The sequence below is a fragment of the Rhinopithecus bieti genome, unplaced genomic scaffold (genome assembly GCF_001698545.2).
Source record: "Rhinopithecus bieti isolate Rb0 unplaced genomic scaffold, ASM169854v2 scaffold_63, whole genome shotgun sequence".
Lineage (NCBI taxonomy): Eukaryota > Metazoa > Chordata > Mammalia > Primates > Cercopithecidae > Rhinopithecus > Rhinopithecus bieti.
The window spans coordinates 983,642-983,950 of record NW_016802972.1 but is presented as its reverse complement, the minus strand read 5'-3'; positions in this window follow the sequence as shown (position 1 = coordinate 983,950).

The following is a 309-nucleotide window of genomic DNA, read 5'->3' as shown; positions in this document are numbered from 1 at the left end:
CTGACTCAGCCTCCCAAATCGCTGGTATTACAGGAGCCCGCCACCACACCTAGCTAATTTTTGTTATTTTTAGTAGAGACGGGATTTCGCCATGTTGGCCAGGCTGGTCTCCAACTTCTGACTTCAGGTGATCCACCTGCCTCCGCCTCCCAAAGCGCTGGGATTACAGGCATGAGCTACTGCGCCGGCGTCTTTGGGTTTTTTTATTCTGGGCCAGAAGTCATGGTTCACGCTTGTAATCTCACACAGAGGCTGAGGTGGGAGGCTCCCTTGAGTCCCGGAGTTCGAAACCCCGTCGCTACAGAAAAA